This window comes from Miscanthus floridulus, unplaced genomic scaffold (assembly GCF_019320115.1).
Source record: "Miscanthus floridulus cultivar M001 unplaced genomic scaffold, ASM1932011v1 fs_471_1_2, whole genome shotgun sequence".
NCBI classification, from domain to species: domain Eukaryota; kingdom Viridiplantae; phylum Streptophyta; class Magnoliopsida; order Poales; family Poaceae; genus Miscanthus; species Miscanthus floridulus.
Window position 1 is genome coordinate 21,389 of NW_027096796.1, and position 18,612 is coordinate 40,000.

The 18,612-nt window shown below is 45.7% G+C and overlaps 1 pseudogene; it reads left to right on the forward strand.

Annotated features, from left to right (window-relative positions):
• The first annotated feature begins 11,072 nt into the window (after nt 1–11,072).
• Nucleotides 11,073–12,224, forward strand: LOC136531889 (senescence-specific cysteine protease SAG39-like; annotated as a pseudogene).
• Nucleotides 12,225–18,612: the final 6,388 nt, after the last annotated feature.

An 18,612-nucleotide genomic window follows, 5' to 3' on the forward strand; every position in this document is an offset into this window, starting at 1 on the left:
AGTTATGTAGACTTGGTTTAAGAAATAAAACTACCTTTCTCGGTGTGTGTGGGGTGGGTGTGTGTGTGGGTGGGTGGGTGGGGGGGGGGGGGGGTCATTTCGCTGTTTCTAAAACAAACTGCAGCAATTAATGTATGATGATGTCGTGATCCAATGTGCCATATGCAACTATGTACTCATTTAAAATTATACCTATGCTAAACGTAGTACTTTGGCAACTAAAATAATATGACATGCCATCAAATAAATATTGTAACTAAAATATATTTGTCAATACAATATTTATGAATGCATACGTAGATATTAAAGTGATCACATATATTAAAGGATTACATATGTATTAAAGGAATTACATATAGTATATTTCAAACTCAAGATATATTTTGATGATGTCTCAGCTTTGTCAAAATATGTTCCACCAAATCCTTGTTTAGCCGAAAATGCGCCGAACGATCTCGAATGTCGCACGCAGATGAACTCTTTTCATACATCAAGATAGCATCAAGGTTTCACACTACAAATATCATCTCGACAGAATCAGGTTTCAGTTCACACATGCATCGAGATAGCGTCACGGTTCAGGTTCACACATGCATCAATTTCACATATGTATCAGGTTCACGCATGCTTTCAGGTTCACACATGCATCAAAATAGCTGCTGATACACAAATAAAATTAAGAAACTAGCTGCTACAGGTGTTCTTCAAAATTCCACCCCCGAAGCCATGTCATTCTTGTCCTGCAAAAATGCATTGCCACATATTTGCAGATTCAGTTCCTTGCGGTGAGTGACCTGATCCATTGATGCCACCAGATAGATCTGGACCAAAAACCATCAATTGATGGTGACAGTGGCTACATCTACATCTCTAAGTCTGTAATTGTAAAGCGTAATTAATTAAGCAATGGATTAGGTGTTCATGAGATTAGGTTCATTAAGATCCTAAATAAAATTAAGTTCTAACTAACAGCCAATACACTTTTTCCAATTTTTATATGATATATATCATTGAATGCTGTGATCAAATGTGGCGCTTATAATCTTTATTTATAATGCCTTAAGAATCCAAAGCAGAGCGGCAAGTATTTTTATAGCATCCGGCAACCATACTTCACGGCCACGGACCTATCACTACTGGAGGCGCCCTATTTGCCGAGGGCCCAGGGCACTCGGCAAAGGCCCAAAAGCCCTCGGCAAAGGCTTTGCCGAGCGCCGTCCTCAGCAAAGAGCCCTCGGAAAAAAAAAATTTAACGGCAAAGAGGCTCTTTGCCGAGGGCCATTTGTCGGGCACTCGGCAAAGCCTTTTCCGAGGGCCAACGGCGACACCCGGCAAAGAAAAGCAGCCGTCAAACGGCGCTGCTCCGTTGACGGCGCCTTTGCCGAGTGCCGACAGTTAGGGCACTCGGCAAAGACATTTTTTATTTTTTTTCAAAAACTCTTTGCCGAGTGCCGCGGCGGCAAGGCACTCGGCAAAGACATTTTTTATTTTTTTTTTAAAAAAAACTCTTTCCCGAGTGCCACGGTGGCGCGCACTCGGCAAAGCCATTTTTAATTTTTTTAAAAAGCTCTTTGCGGAGTGCCTCCCCAGCTTGGCACTCGGCAAAGATTTTTTGCTTTTTTTAAAAAAAATCTTTGCCGAGTGCCATGACCATTGCACTCGGCAAATCAACCGAAATTGTAATTTTTTTTTTGTTTTTTGCATTTCACTGACACAAACAGTTCAAATATATATATCACATGTCACATATATATCACAAACATCACAATAATCACATATATATCACAACGAAACCATTTTCACACATTATATCACAACCACAACTCAAATAACAACATATTGCAACCACAAGTCAAATATCACAACCACAAGTCACAAATTCACAACCACAGTCCATCAAGTCCAAGCACAAGTCACAACCACAAGTGAAGCTCAAGTCCAAGCACATGACGAAGCACAACTCCTCAAAAAAGCGGCCTATGACACGATGGTGAAGCAAAGGCTCCATCATTCGGTGACGCATGAGCGGGGTTATTTGAACCCGCCGACGGAAGCTGCAAAAAGAATAAGAGGTTGCATGTGTGAGATTCATCTAGTAAGTTTCTATGTGAAGCATTGGTGTATGTCATAGCTAGTGCAAGCATCTAGTAAGTTTCTATGTCAAGCATCTAGTAAATTGAGAATGTCGAGCATGGTTGTATGTCATAGCTAGTGCAAGCATGTAGTAAGTTTCTATGTCAAGCATCTAGTAAGTTTCTATGTCAAGCATCTAGTAAGTTTGTATGTCAACCATGGTTGTATGTCAAGGAAGCTTCTAGTAAGAGTGAACTTTCATACTTACAGGAGTGGCTGTAGGAGTAGGCGGTGGAGGAGCTGCCAACGGCAAAGGTACACCCCCTTGCTGGACACTCCGCATGAAGGCCTCCATTTCTTGCATCCTCCTCTCCTGGGCCACGAACACTTCCCTCTAGGCCTGCAGCTGCGCGCTCTGAGCCTCGACCACGAGCTTCTAGGCATGCAGCTCGGCCTGCAATACAAACTTCAATGTTTCAGTAATGCAAATGTAACTTAGGTGTGCAAAGATGAACGTACGATGAGTAAAACAGGACATACCTCGAGAGCGTCGACCCGCTGCAGTGACGGAGTAGGCCATGGGCGTATGGGCTGGCTGGAGCTCATGCTCCGTGCTCGGAGCACGTCGAGAGAGGGAACAGTGGTGGAGTCGATGGCACCGTCTGCAATCCACAGCTGCCCATGCTTCTTGCCTCCTCCTAGCCTCATGATGGTCTCTGCATCAATGGGCTTAGTGCGCACATCGTAATCTTCTCCATGGACCTCCCTCACCTTTGAGGTGTACTCTTGGACCTTAGTGTGCACGGTCGGGTCGGAGTACACCTCGCGCAGGGCAGACGGGTCGAAGGAGACAGAGGAAGACGCCCTGCCCATGTGGGACATAGCCCACGCAGAGAACTCCGAGACCTCCACGCCCGGGTGTGCAGCCTCCTGCGAGTAAGACGGCAAGATGGTGAGAAATAAGGCAGAACTCAGCATCAAATAAGATAAAAGAAATCACTTACATATGCTTGTTTGTAGGCGGGGAGGCTATGACTGCCTTGATGGTGAGTAGCACCTCGCCTCAGCAGACGCTGGTCCCGCTGCCTCGTGTGGTTCTCAGCGAAGTCGTTGGACAACCACCTGTCCACGATCATCTCCCAGCACGCGCGCCTCGTGGTGCATGTTGGTGACGTACTTCCTATAGGCGGCGGCAGCCGCCTGATCCGCTCGGGCCTCAAGTCCTTCTTCTGGCTTGAAATACCTCTGCATACAAAACCGATGTATCCATTCATTATTTCAATAAAAGACTTGCCTAATGAAAATGTTGTGCGAGAGAGACTTACCCAAAACTCCGCCAGTACCCGCTCCTGCTTGTTGCGGTACCTGTCGTCAGGGGCCAACTGGTACCTGTCCCACATGTAGGCCGGCTCCCGCACGTCCTCGGACACGTTCACAAGGCCGAGGTACCATTTCCTACACAAAACACCAAGGATGCTCGCGGGGGAGCGTGCAGGAGTACCCGACAAAACCAACCAGGCCCTGCACAAGTGATTAAGAAAATTTATCAGTTCCTCTTTTGATTTCCAACATTATCATATGAAGCAGTTGTGATAACATCTATAGTTACTTACCTCTTTGCCATAGGGCGAATCAGTGCCCGGTTGCGAGGAAGCAGAGGCTAAGGGAGGCTCACGGGACCTCACTGGTAGACAGTCGGGGTAGCGGAACTGTCGCCCTCGGCGGCCTCGTCCTCGGCCGCCTCGTCCTCGGTCTATCGGACGTCCTCATCCCCGACCTCGTCCTCGGGCATGGCCGTCACGTGCTCCTCCTCCATCACCTCGTCTGAAGGTGGCGGGGAAGGAGTCCGCTGCCTCCTGCTGACCCTGGTCCTCCTCCTCTGACCTCCTGTGGACGCTACCCCTAACCTTGACCCCTCGTCTGAAACGGGAGGGCATGGTCTCCCATAAAGGGAGGCCGTCTCACGTCATGGACGGCTGCTCGCCATCACCTGCAATCACAAAGAATGAACAAGACTTATTAGTATATATATTAGAAATAGATTCAAAATAAATAAAGAAAACACAAACTAAAACAAACGTAGTATTACATGTATTAGGAATAATCTTCATGATTAGGATCATAGGTGTCGTCATCACTATCAAAATTGTCCAAATGGGCAACACTATCTGAAGGTTCTATGTTGTCTTCGTCATCATTGCCTACCCTTAATCGGTCAAGCATTTCTATGTCCTTGGCATTTTGCACCACATCTCCATCAACCTCATCATCCTCCATTTTGTTGTCTACTTCCATTTCGATCGCTTCGGGTAAGACTATCTCAAACGTGCCTGGTAGCCCATCTTCTTGATAGAACTGTCCATCATATGTGTTTGCGTTGAAGTTGTAATCGTCATCGTTTGGGGCAGGTAGTTTACCGTGTGGAGACACTGGTGCACAGTAGCCCAACCCTTAAGATCCGCTTTGTCTTGGTTGGCATATCACGTATAGTACACCTGCACGGCCTGTTGAGCCACAATGTAGACATCTTTTCCTGGATAGACGGAATCTTCTCGAATCTCGACTAGCCCAAGATGAGGGGCCCGTCTCGTTTCTTGAGGATTAAACCAGTGGCATTTGAACACGATAGGTTTATGTTTGTGACCATGAAATGAGAGTTCATAGATTTCCTCAACTCTACCATGATAGTCGAGGCCATCAGTGCCGGGCGTGCAAACTCCGCTATTTGTGTTTTTTCGTTTGGGCCGAGTCTGCTCATATCTTGTTGTGTGGAAGCGATATCCGTTCACGTCATAACCGGTAAATGACTGCACCCTAACGTCCTAGCCGCCTGCAACCTGTCTCAACTCCTCACTCATGGATGAGTCAGTCTGGGCCTGCAAGCTCAAGCATGATAGGTCGTTATATTAATCGAATGAACGAGAAACTTGGAATATGGAACGTGGGAGCTAAATTGGACATTACCTTTTGTTTGAACCAAGAAATGAAATCAGGCCTCCCCGCACCCGCACCCCGAGAAAGAAGGGTGTCATGTTTCTGCGAGGTAGGATCCCTTGATTGATGCTAGGACTCACGAACAAATTCCCTGTCCGAACGAGAATCAGTGGGGTTGCATGAAGAATATTTAGGGCGTATTGAAACAAGTTCGTTGAGAACTTACTCGATGAATGGCTGCACCTCGGGAAGGTTGGTCAACACATATAGCATGACACTTCGCCACTCTTCATTTCCCAATATCTTATTGGTCGATCCACTTGCGCTGCCGAGTTGGCCTTGGAACAGGCTGTGGGTCCATTCATTTTCGCCAACATTGTAACGAGGGAGTGGATTATGATTGCTAGGAAGTTTCGGCTTGTAGTATAGTGTTGTGAAGTTTGCCATCTCCTCCCTTAGACTTGCCTCTGCAATGGAAGCCTCAATTCTGGCTTTATTTGTACATTTCTTGCGAAGAGTCTTTAGACATCTCTCAATTGGATAGCACCACCGGGCTTGCAGGGCCCCCCCCAAACATGCCTCGGATGGGAGGTGCATAATCAGATGTTGCATGGGCAAGAAGCAGCCGGGTGGAAAGATCTTCTCCAGCTTATAGAGCAACACAGGTGCCGCTTTTTCCAAGTCCTGAGCGACGGTCCAAGATATCTCCTTGGCACAAAGCTGACGGAAGAAAAAGCTCAACTCTGCCAGCACTTGCCAGACATGGTCAGGGACATAGCCTCAGACCATCGCCGAAAGAAGCCGCTCAATCCATATGTGGTAGTCATGACTCTTCATCCCGTTGACTCATAAAGTGCCTAAGTTCACTTCCCTGCTCAGATTCGCTGCATATCCATCTGGGAACATTAACGCCTTGATCCATTTTAGTACTTCCATCCTTTGATCGGGTTCTAAGACAAAATCGACCTTAGGTCTTTTCCATTGTTTGTTTCGGCCACTAGGAGGCCACATCTCTTGCTTTGGTCTATCACACAACGTCACTAGGTCCACTCTAGCCTTAACGTTGTCCTTAGACTTGTCAGTGTTCATGAGAGTTCCCCAAAGTGCCTCGGCGATATTCTTTTCGGTGTGCATTACATCAATGTTATGTGGCAGAAGAAGGTCATCGAAATAGGGGAGCCTTGTCAAGCCGGACTTATGAGTCCACATATGTTCCTCACCATATCCCACAAAACCACCTCCTTCATTAGGCACAAGAGCATCTATCTGAGCACGCACCTCAGCATCACTCTTCATGCGTGGTTTAGGGTCTATCACTGCAACACCTTTCGTAAAGTTCTTGATGTCTTGTCTGAATTGATGGTTAGAAAGGAGGAATTGACGATGCCTGTCGAATGACGAATACTTGCCACCCTTCTTCAACCAAATGAACCTCACAGCTTCCTTGCATATTGGGCACGGGAACTTCCGGTGGACACACCAGGCGGTGAATAACCCATACGCTAGGAAGTCATGCAGGGAGTAGTGGTACCAAACATGCATCTTGAAGGATGATTTTGTAGCTCGGTCGTATGTCCATACCCCCTTCTCCCAAGCATCAATCAATTCATCAATCATAGGCTCCATGTACACACCCATATTACTCCCTGGGTATCCAGGAATTATCAACGACAAGAAGACGTTATGCTGTTGAAAGGAGATGCCGGGGGGGAGATTCAGGGGGATAACAAACACGGGCCAACATGTCTATGGGGTAGACAACTATCCATAAGAATTGAACCCATCTGTTGCCAGCGTGACACATACATTACGAGCCTTAGCTGCTTTGTTAGGATGTTTGTCATTAAAGTACGTCCATGCTTTGGCATCGGACGGATGCACCATCGTCCATGGCTTGTACCGTACACCTTCTTTATGCCATGTCATCAGTTTCGCGGATTCCTCGGTCATGAAAAGCCATTGGATCCTTGGCACAATTGGAAGGTGCCGTAGGACTTTCGCGGGGATCGTAAGCTACCTCTTCTAGCCATCTCCAGAGTCTACCTCTAGGTACCTTGAGGATTTACACAGTACTTTGCATCCTTGTGATCTTTCCTAAATAAGACGCACCCCTTCGGACAAACATGTATCTTGTCATATGGCATCTTAAGCATACGAAGTAGTTTCTGTGACTCGTGCAAGTTCTTCGACAAAATGTGCTTCTCCGGTAGCATGCTGCCAAACACGGCCAACATCTTATCAAAGCCTTCGTGACTCAAATTTAACTCGGCCTTCAACCCCATAACATGTCCAATGGCATCCAGCTAAGAAACCATTGTACTCTCATGAAGGGGTTTCTGTGCTGAGTCCAACATTTCGTAGAAGGCCTTAGCGGCTTCCTCCATCTCCTCCTTGTCATGTCCTTCTGCAAAGTGAGCTTGGTGAGTGTCATCTAGCATGTCTGCTACTCCGGCATCATCATCAAAAGCCTCGAGGCGTGGTCTCACCACCTCCGCTCTTATACGATCTGCTTCACCATGGTGGATCCACCGGTGGTAGCCAGCCGTATAACCATTGTACACAAGATGTTTACCCATGGTCACCTTGTCTACCCTTCTGTTGTTGTCACATTTGCTATAGGGACACCAAAGTTTAGAATGTCCTTTAGCTACACCCGAGCTCCATGCATGTTCCAAGAAAGCATCTATCCCATTCACCCACTCAATGTCAAAGTCACTCCTACTTCTCTGGCCCATGTACATCCACTGATGGTCTTCCATCCTTCCACATATACAGCACATAGTAATGTAACCATCAATTGCATCTACGCGGTGTTCCTACTCTTTAATAGGTGAGGATAGGTCCTAATCCCACCCGCGGATGCATAGATGAGGTTAGTTTCCATGCTCTGCTCCCTACCCGAGATAGAATTTTGGCAGCACCTCCCCGCTGTTCTCCCGATGCACGTCCTGCAAGGGAGAGTGTGTATCGGGAGAACAACAGGGGGTGATGTCGAAACACCATCTCGGACCGGAGAGGACCATGGAAACTAACCCATCTATGCATCCGCGGGCTGTCCAAAAAACGTGGACAATCCAAAACAGATACGGTCGTAGATATACAAAGATTGTATACCTCCAACCATATCTCTTTCGGACAGGAGACACCTAACTAGGTTACGCGACCAAAGACCACATACAGATAGAGGGGTTATACCTAGGGTGCCGGTGAGGTCAGGGTAGCGGGGCGGTGGAGAGTCGGTGCAGTGGTGAGTCAACGTGGTGCAGGAAGACCCGCAGTGCCGACGAAGACGATCGGGGTCGCCGAGCCCCTCCCACGGGTCCTCCTGCAAAAAGGGCAAAAATGGTTAGTGTCGACTTAAAATTTTAGCAGCACCTCCCCTGCATGGGGAGGTTCCCAAAACCTACAAAAAACATGGCACAAAGGCCAACAACCACATATATACCAAACATGGGCACGAAGGCCAACAACCACCAATATATCAAGAGGAGCCATGTACTTTAGTTCTCTTTCCATGCAGATGAAAGTATTGAAGTAGTACAACAACAATTACTACTAACCCTACAACTACTACTAACAACTACTTAACTACTAACAGTACTAATACTAAGAACTACTTAACTATTAACAACAACTACTACTACTAACTACTACTATTTACTAACTACTACTACTACTAAGCCTACAACTAACACTACTAACTACTACTAACAACCACTACTACTTACTAACTACTACTATTTACTAACTACTACTACTACTAACCCTACAACTAACACTACTAACTACTACAACTAACACTACTAACTACTACTACTAACACTACAACTAACTACTACTAACACTACTAACTACTACTACTACTAACACTGCAAGGGTAGGGCTTACCTTGGCGGCAAGAACGGCAAGAGCGAGGGCCGGCGACGACGGCGGGGATGACCGTAGCAGCGCGAGGATCAACGGGCGGTCAGAACGACGCGAGGATCGACGGGCGATTGGGTTGGCACCTTCCTCTTCTTCCTCCTCCCCCTTCTCTTTCTTCCTCTTCCTCCTCCCCTTCTCCCTCTGCTGGCCGGCCGCAGGGCACGGCGGGGCCGGTGGAGCTCGAGGCTGACCGGGTCGTTGTCCACGGGGAGCTCGGAGCCTAGGGCACGAGCACGGGGCCGCCGGGGCGCGGGCGCGGGGCCGCCGGTGCTGGGCGGGAGCGCCGGCCGGGCGTCGGGGCGAGCGCCGCCGGGACGGGGGCAGGGGCGCGGGACGGGGGCGGGGGGTGCGGGACGGGGGCGTCGGGGTGGGCCCGGCAAGACCTCGCCGGAGGGGGACGACGGCGGGGTCGGCGGTGGCGCGGCGACGCGGGGGCGGGTGGGAGACGAGTGAGGAGGGGGTGGGGTTAGGCCGGCTCATTCTGGGCCTTTAGGTTAAAAGATTTGATGAGTGCCAGGCCCAGCGGCACTCGGCAAAGATTTTTTTATTTTTTTAAAAAAAAATTCTTTGCCGAGCGCCCTGTGACCTGGTGCTCGGCAAAGGCTTCTTTGCCGAGTGCCAAGGTTGGCACTCGGCAAATTAAAAAAAAAATCGCCCCATTTTTTTCTGGGGCCTTGCTACAGTAATTAAACCTCCATTTCAAAATTTGGGATAATTTTTAGTTTTTTTACTTTATTTCCTTAATTAGTTTTGTTTTGTTGAATTTTTCCAACTATTTCAAATTTGAACTGCATGTACATGAAATAATGGAATTTGGTCATTCAAAAAATGATATTCATGATGTTTGGCGTATGTTGAGGCCGTATCCAGGAACTTGCATGAAATTACAAGCATCTTGTTGTCGTAACATGACGATGTACTTGCGGGAAAAGTGTATTTAAATTATATAAAATCCAAACGAAGTTCAAAAATCACGAAACTTGTCAAGGTGTCTTGTTATCGCATGTGGAGGCCGTGGTAAAAAATTGAGAAAATTTGGAGCAAGTTATGACATCAGATGCCTAAAAGCCAAACATCGCAACTTGATGCTCGTAATTTCATGTGGAGGCCGTGGAGATATCTGGGTTTTATGCATCTGATGTCGCAACTTGCTCGAAACATTCTCAATTTTTTACCACAGCCTATACATGCGATAACATGACACCTCGACAAGTTTCGTGATTTTCGGACTTCGTATGGACTTTATATAATTTTAAAACACTTTTCCACCAAGTGGCTCATCATGTTACGTGAAGAAGATGCGCGAAATTTGATGCGAGTTCGTGGATAGAGACTCAACATACACCAAATACCATGAATAACATTTTTCGAAGCACTAGATTACAATATTCCATGCACTTGCAGTTCAAATTTGAATTATATATAAAAATCAACATAATCAAATTAATCAACCAAATATAACAAAAAAAACTAGAAAAAGCACCAAATTTGAACATGAAGTTATAAACAATGTAGGCGGGCCCAACAAAAAATTTGGGGTCAAAAAAACAAAAAAAATTGAAAATTTGCCGAGTACCAGCCTGGCACTCGGCAAAGACTGTCTTTGCCGAGTGCTGGTCCAGGGGCACTCGGCAAAGAATTTTTTAAAAAAAAAATTCAAAAATGGTTAAAAAGTCTTTGCCGAGGGCCTAACGGTGATGCCCTCGGCAAAGATTGACGGCAGGGGATGGACGTCGTGTCAGGCGGTGTTGCCGAGGGCTTAGCCCTCGACAAATAATTATTTTTGCCGTGTGCTTGTCTTTACCGAGAGTCTGGTCCTCGGCAAAGAATCTTTGCCAAGAGCTGTTCTTTGCCGAGGGTCAGACCCTCGACAAAGACTGCCTGAGCATTTTCCCTCGGCAAATCCTTAGGCCCTCGGTAAAGATGCTCCGGTAGTGTGTCCCTTTCCACACAATACAGCGTAGAAGCGAAGCACCGCCGTATCTCTTCGTACTTACAAGAATATATAATACAGGTCTGTATAGCTATATATACGTACCCATACCACCAGCTCCAATCACCACAACAAAAGGCATAGTGTACAGCAGCAGCAGGCCTGCATAGCGACCAATTCACAGGCCTGATCGATCGAGTGATCGGCCATGGCCACCCTCAAGGCATCAATTTTGGCAATCCTCGGCCTCGCCGCCTTCTACGGTGCTGCCCTGGCTGCTCGCGACCTGAACGATGACTCAGCCATGGTGGCGAGGCATGAGCAGTGGATGGCGCAGTACAGCCGCGTCTACAAAGACGCCACCGAGAAGGCTCAGCGGTTCGAGGTGTTCAAGGCTAATGTTAAGTTCATCGAGTCGTTCAACGCTGGTGGGAACCGCAAGTTCTGGCTCGGCGTCAACCAGTTCGCCGACCTCACCAACGAGGAGTTCAGGGCTACCAAGACCAACAAGGGCTTCAAACCCAGCCCTGTGAAGATCCCTACCGGATTTAGGTATGAGAATGTTAGCGTCGATGCGCTTCCGGCAACCATTGACTGGAGGACCAAGGGTGCCGTCAGTCCGTCACTCCCATCAAGGATCAAGGCCAATGTGGTAAGTACATTTAGTAGGAAGGATGATACATATACACTTATTGTGACAACACTATTATTATCATATTATGATGTAAACTAGAGTGCAATAACATAAGTCAAAACATAATAATTAATTGCAGGCTGCTGCTGGGCATTCTCGGCTGTGGCTGCCACAGAAGGCATCGTGAAAATAAGCACCGGCAAGCTCGTCTCCCTCTCGGAACAAGAGTTAGTGGATTGCGATGTCCATGGTGAGGATCAGGGTTGTGAGGGGGGTTTGACGGACGATGCTTTCAAGTTTATCATCAAGAACGGCGGCCTAACCACGGAGTCCAGCTATCCTTACACGGCTGCAGATGGCAAGTGCAAGAGTGGATCAAATAGTGCTGCAACCATCAAGGGCTTTGAGGATGTGCCGGCAAACGATGAGGCTGCCCTGATGAAGGCTGTGGCGAACCAGCCCGTGTCGGTGGCAGTGGATGGTGGAGACATGACATTCCAGTTCTACTCTGGTGGTGTGATGACCGGCTCATGCGGTACTGACTTGGACCATGGGATTGCAGCCATTGGTTATGGACAGACCAGTGATGGCACCAAGTACTGGCTGATGAAGAACTCATGGGGCACGACTTGGGGGGAGAATGGTTACCTGAGAATGGAGCAGGATATTTCAGACAAGAGGGGCATGTGTGGCCTAGCCATGGAGCCTTCCTACCCCACTGAGTAGGCAGAACCTTCATAAGCCTTAAGATCGTACATGAACATGACGGAATAAATCGACTATGTATATACAGCTGGTTCATACATATGCTTCTATACGTAAATTGTATTTCAAATTTCAAATTGATATCCTAAATGTACTGTACAATTCTATTTATTAAAAAACATGTAATGTGCTGAATGTGCAATGATTAATCATGAATACATCCTGGTTATTTTCTTGGAGCGAATATTCAGAAATGGCCAAGGGCAACACAGAGTATCATGGGCAAATGGGGTGAATTGGGACTAACTAAAATTTATTCAAGAATATGTAGGAACCTAATCCTATAATTGAAGTTCAAAATAACATTAGCCTATCATTCTAGTCAAGACGTCATACCCTACATTCTAGGTGTAACATTAAGCTACACAATGAGCAAGCTATTGGACATTTCAAGATGGTAAATACTTAGTAGATGAAGAAATCTACAATAAAACGCTAAATTCTTGAAGTATTGAGTTGGTGGAACTCTTCCCCAATACTTGTAGGAGCACCTCACTAAATTGTATAGGTCCTTCTCGAGGCACTCTAAGAGTAATGTCCTCACGAATTAAATGCACTTCTGCATCTCCAGATAGGCAATCACTAAGAACAACTCCAGTTACCAAGATTTGCTTGGTATTGACAAGCACCAAGAGTAACAAGCCCCAAGCTTCACTTAACCCAAATCAAGCTTAAACTACAACTGGATATGGACAGCCTGCTACTGTCAACCATCCATGAAACTATAGACGACTCACGAGATCTGGTGGTGCATAATTCCACTTCGGCAGGAGGTCAAGAGGTGGAGGTACATGTGGCCGCCTCTAAAGATGCATTGGGTTGTCTCCAAAAAAAACAGTTTTGAACTAGTGTGTGGAAAAGAAATATCAAGAAAAACATTGGTAATTAAAATGTCTCATGTAAACATTGATGTGCCATCATACATGCAAACCTGATAGGCGAAGCTTTCTTCTATGTGTTGTTATGTTATTGACTAGCTCATTATATTCCTCAGAAACTTATATTCCTAAAGCAAATAAGTGGATCATTACACTCAGGGCTAGAATTGTATGTGTCACACTATCACCATCCCATCCTTAAACCAAACTACTAGTACAAAAAAGGATTTCTGAAGACAAACCCTCTTATTTACAGATGCAGGCCAAAAGTGTTTCTGTCTCCTAAAACACCTTTCAAGTTTCAAAGGCGGTAACTAAGTCCATTAAGGAGACAACCAATCAACAAGCATCTCAGTAAATGGAGCCAATGGCTCCATAGGTGGACATTTCTATGAGGCCCACCTCTAAAAAACCTTGAGGCCCATAAATCCTCTCCTACACGCACAACCCTCTATCACTACACCAGATTTGCACATCACTGCCGGATTTGTGAGAACCGACAGTGATGTATCTTCACTGCTGGTTATGGGCTTGAAAATGAAAAAAATGATTGGGCTGGGCTAAAACCGGCTGTGAAGGACCACATCACTACCGGTTTGTGGATTTAACCGGTAGTGTTTTGGTAGCCACTCATCACTGTCGGTTTAAGCCAAGAGTCAAAAGTGATTGGGCTCTATCACTGTCGGTTCTAGCCAAGAGCCGACGGTGATAAGCCTACAACACAAAAAGGCTGCAGCCGTCCTCTCCTTCCTCCTCTCTTCTATCCTGAGAACAGAGGCGCGCGTTTGGACCCTTCCCTCCATTGTTGCGGCTACTCTTTACCATGAAGCTAATGCTTGGATTTTGAAGAATGGCTTGATCTTTTTGCTTTAAGGTTAGTAACAAACATCCACTCCTTTAATTTTGTTGCTTAATTAGCTTCGTTTTGATGGCTACATTGCTTGATTCTCATTCTAGTTCTTTCTCCATTCTAGAGAGCACTTTTCCAATTGGACATTTGTGCAAGGCTCAAATTATAGTGAATCCATCATCCAAACGGTTGGTGTCTATGAACACATTTAAATTCCTAGCTAATTATTCAATGGTGGTCAAGATCATCATTGCTAGTATGTGATGCTATAATTAGTTCTTTGAAGTAGAGTAGAATAGATGTTCTTCATTATTGAGCAATAATTGTTTTTTACTACGATTTTCAATTTACAGTGCCGGGGCTACCAATTTCAATTTTCCAATAATTAGTGTACACTAATGTTTTCCAAAAATGGTACTTTCGAGCTACAATTGTTGTTCATGAAGCTCGATTTCTTATTAATTCTTTGTAATTACTGTCTAAGTATTTTTTTTGTGCAGAGATGGATCGAGAGTGGATGCATCTGTCCCGAACGGACAAGCGGTACATGCATGGCGTCAGCTAGTTTATCACCGATGCCAAAGCCCATGCTGGGAATGGGAACCTTGTCTTCTGCCCATGCAAAGATTGCAAGAATTATAGGAACTTTCATCAAATTGAGTCTATACGACCGCACTTGATTACCAGGGCGTTCATCCAAACTATACGATATGGACTATGCATGGTGAGGTTGGTGTGAATGTTCTGTAGGAAAATGATGAAGATGTGGACATGTCTGACGTAGCCATCCACGATGCTGACAAGGAACCCGGTGTAGATATGGAACCTATAGCCACAGTTAATAATGTGTTTAGGAACACGCTAGCTGATGACACCAAGGATAACGATGGCATTTCTCAGCTGCTATGTAATGTAGAGACCGGATGTCTTAGTGAAAGACAGCTGAGAAAGCTAGAGAAAATGAGACAAGATGGCAAAACACCATTGTATAGGAATTGTCCAATGAGCAAACTAGAAGTCGACATCATGCTATTAGAGTTCAAATCGACAAACGGATTAAGCGATAAAGGCTTCAATCAGTTGTTAGGTATAATAAGGAAAATGCTTTCAGAAAAAAATGAGTTGCCAGAAAAGACATACTTGGCCAAGCAAATGATCTGCCCCATCGGCCTTGAGGTTGAAAAAATCCACGCGTGTTCCAATGATTGTATATTGTACCGTGGAGAAAAATACAAAGACTTGGACAAGTGCCCCAAGTGTGAAGCTCCATGATACAAGGAAGGGTCATCAGATGAGGGTACCGAGACCAGAGGAGGTACCATAAAGGTCGTTTGGTATTTTCCTATAACTCCCTGGGTGCATAGGCTATTTGCATGTGCAAAGTCAGCCAAGCTGTTGTGCTGGCATGACGAAGAGCGTAAGAAAGATACAATGATAAGGCACCCCGCCGATGGGCATGACTAGAGGACTATCAATACTATGTTCTATAAGGACATCGGTGGAGAGGTAAGACACCTTTGGTTTGCTTTGAGCACAGATGGGATGAATCCTTTTGACCAGGTTAGAAGCAATCATAGAACCTAGCCAGTGACGCTCTATATATACAACCTTCCACCTTGGGTCTATATGAAGCGGTCATACATCCAGATGTCACTACTGATCCAAGGGCCAAGACAACCTAGGAATGACATCGATGTGTTTCTGGAACCAGTGATCGATGAGCTAGTGGAGATGTTTGAAAAGGGTGTATCGGATGTTTGGGACGAGTACAAAAAGGAACATGTCACGGTCAAGGGAGTCCTTATCGCTACAATCATCGACCTGCCAGGTCGAGGTTCATTGTCTAGAGAGAAGACAAAAGGCTATACTGGATGTGTTGAGTGCTTAGACGACACCGATGCGGTAAATCTACCAAATAACTTAAAGATAGTTTATATGGGACATCGTAGGTTCCTACCTAAGGATCACCCTTACCACAGGAACAAAAAAGATTTCAACGGTACTATTGAGAAACGCTTAGCTCCAAAATATCGAGATAGGCCTACGATACTTCGAGAACTCAACAAACTAGAGGTTCTCCTTAGGAAGGGGGGACAACGCAGTAGTAGCGCCTGATGGGAGCATTTGGAAGAAAAAAACCAGTTTTCTAGAAACTACCTTATTGGCCATTTCTGAGTGTACGCCATTGTCTTGATCCCATGCACATCACTAAAAATGTGTGCGCTAACACTCTTAACACCTTGATGGACACCGGGGGGACATCGAAGGATTCACTAGCCACACACCTAGACATGCAACACTTGGGAATCAAGAAGGAGCTGCATCCCATGGAGCTAGAGAATGGCTAGTTCGAGCTTCTGGTTGCATCATGGACATTGAAGAAGGAAGAAAAGCGTGCGCTTATTTCTTTCTTCAATGAACTCAAAGTCCCGACAGGCTACTGTACGAACTCGAAGAGGCTAGTGAACATGAGAGAACTCAAGTTCAACTATGGCCCTATGAAGGCCCATGACTATCATGTCATTATGACTCAGCTGCTTCCTGTTGCCCTGCGTGGTATCCTCCCCCCAAAGGTCCACGCCCCAATCATAAAGCTTTGCTCGTTCTTCAACGTGATCTCAAAAATGGTCATTGATATGTCCACGCTAGAGCAGCTGTAGCGGGACATAGCCGAAACTCTCGTTAGGCTTGAGATGCATTTCCCACCGACTTACTTTGATATCTCATTGCATCTGCTCATTCATCTTGTTGACCAAATTAGAGCCCTTGGCCCAATGTACCTACATCAGATGTTCCCTTTCGAAAGATTGATGTTAGTTTTCAGGAGGTATGTTAGGAACAGATTTAGGCCAGAAGGGGGCATAGTTGAAAGATGGTCAATGAAGGAGGACATTGAGTTCTGCACATATTATCTGTACATCAAAAGGGTCGTAGTTGCAGAATCTCATCATGAGGGAAGAGTACGTGGCAAAGGAACGATTGGGGAGAAATCTGTTACAGTAGATGACCCTATTTCTTTTAGACAGGCACGGTTCGCTATTCTCTAGCAAGTCAAGGGTGTGATGCCATACATTGACAAGCATAGGCAGTCACTACAAACTCTATATCTGAGCAGGTCATAGGCTTGGCTAGATAAAAAACATAAGGAGGAATTTGTCAACTGGTTGCGACATCGCTTGCTTGGATAAAGTTGGGTAATCAACTGGGTGCCTTAGCCAAGGGACCTTCGAGTACATATCTTAAGTACCAAGGGTATGAGATCAATGGATTCACATTTTACACAAAAAAGCAAGATGGAAAGAGCACATACCAAAATTGTGGTGTTCGTTTTGATGCTCACGATGAAAACGGCAATGTGTAGGCGACATACTATGGTTTCATAGAGGAGATATGGGAGCGAGCCTACGGTCCGTTGAAGGTAGCTCTTTTTCACTGCCTATGGGCCCGGCTCGAGGAAATCAACACTGACAGCGAAGGGTTCGCTACTGTTGATCTCACTAAGACCACATACAGAGATGACCCCTTCGTCCTTGCAAGAGATGTTATGCAAGTCTTCTATGCAAGGGACTACAAGACAAAAGAAAGGCTAAAAGTAGTCCTAGAAGGGAAAAGGAAGATTGTCGGTGTCGATGGAGTGACAGACGAAGAAGACTACAGGGGCTATCAGGAAATGCCTCCATTCAGGGTGAACGTACCCCTACCTATCCTTCAAGAGGGTGACGAACCTGCTTACGTACGGCTTGATCACAATGAGGCCCTCATTGTTGATGCACGTAAAGATAGTTAGATTATTGTTAACTATGTAATCATTATGCACATAATCGTGAAGGATGTTTGATCCTGATGAAACTCTCATCTCCTCTCTCCTCCTCGTTAATACTCTGCCAACTTAGCAAATATGCCAACGTATCATAGCAATTAATGAGAATGAAAGTTATTTAAAACTACCATTGAGACTGACCTTATTACTATTCAAACACTCGATTAGACACCGAACGTAACATTTCTAAACTTTACTCTCTGAATTTAAACACCAGCTAAATATAAATCTAAATATATATGTCTAGACTTCCGATAGAAGGACATTGGGGCGGCCATTCTCTTCTGAGCTACTACTAGTAGTGAGGGATCCACAGCTCCTCGGCGCCACTGGTCCCCAACCAGTTTGTAGTCCTTGCTCGCAATACTTGAAGGAGCCCAGCCCACAGTCGGCATTGAGCAAAGGTGTAGTAGCTCCATTCCTCCTCCAACCTTCATTGACCATTGATGTATGTGCTCCTGGAGATGTGAATGGGAATGCCTGTGGCTTGTGTGTTGACTCTTGAATGATCCATTTACTTGATGCGTGTACTATTCCAGTCTCTAGATCAGGCTGAGATGAAGAGGAACGCTAAGAAGGCCACGAAGAAAGAAGGTGCACAGAGAAAATTCATTTAATAAATTATAAAATAGAACAAAAAAAAATTGGGCTGCCTGGGACTCAAACACGGGTCTTGGGGGCTAAGTTGAGGGGTCTTAACCATTGCGCCAGTAGGAGGAGTTCGAAAGAAATCTAAATGTTATCCTACTTAACACCTAATTGCTACACCACATCACTACTGGTTTGGAGAATGGTCCGGCA